General features: G+C 33.7%; 1 protein-coding gene across 1 annotated transcript in view; it reads right to left on the bottom strand.

Moving 5' to 3' along the window:
* Window positions 1–946, bottom strand: part of LOC118428263 (transmembrane protein 255B-like) — a 28912-nt gene that overhangs the window by 16194 nt on the left and 11772 nt on the right. The gene's annotated exons all lie outside the window — the stretch shown is intronic.

Genomic DNA, 946 nt, shown 5'->3' with positions numbered 1-946 from the left:
ATACGATAGTTGTGTTTGTTGCCATCTATGTTCCTGACTGATTCAGAAGTAGATAGGAGGAGGAAGTATTAGTAATGTATGTTTATACAAAAAAAGTAATCTATAATGATAACATAGCTGCACAACATTCATGTAACTAACTATCAACATACAAAAGAGAAGACAAAAAGCCGCGCCTGTGCATAACTGGTTGAGTTTGTCTGTCAGTCAACCTGTAATGTATAGGACCTTTCACCTCACTGTTTAAACTGTGACTGTCTCAAACGTAATACATCTGACCCCTGCCATCATCAAGCGTTCAATTTCTTTGCTAGTCCCACTCTCATGGTTTATCAAAGTGAAACCCAACAATAGTAAACTTAGTTTTGATAAGAAATTATTGTTTTGTATTAGTACTCCATTAATAATTTGTAGTCGTACTTTGAGACTGTATGTGCGATCAGCCTCCGGGTATCATTTTGCAAATGAAACATTACGAACAAGTCAAAAAACATCATTAATCATTCATAACAGATTGTCTAATTTGCAAGTCCATGCCCGAAGGCTAATTACAAGTAAATTCTATCCACGTATACAATGTACATGTACCATACCAATTGTATAGGAAAGATACATATATGTGACATATGACATTGATCGACATTATTGTGACATGACTCAAATACTTTTGTCACCAATGAAAGGTATATCTACCTGAAACATTTGACCATTTCCAAAATCATATCCAGTTGCTTGAGTGATTGTTATTTGGTGCATGTGTAACCTTCATCAAGGTACAAAAATACTAGTGTTGGCTTCATGTATTTCAAGAAAAGTTGATATAACTTTTTTGGGTTACGTTTGTGAAGATTATACATCCAGGAATATAATGAATAGATGAAAGTTCAATCTCTTCTTCTGGATAATTCAAATTTAATTCAGATCATTCACTACACATCATTTCAAA

Source organism: Branchiostoma floridae, chromosome 12, assembly GCF_000003815.2.
Source record: "Branchiostoma floridae strain S238N-H82 chromosome 12, Bfl_VNyyK, whole genome shotgun sequence".
NCBI lineage: Eukaryota > Metazoa > Chordata > Leptocardii > Amphioxiformes > Branchiostomatidae > Branchiostoma > Branchiostoma floridae.
Note: the sequence above shows the minus strand (reverse complement) of the source record. Positions and strands in the feature narration are given on the sequence as shown.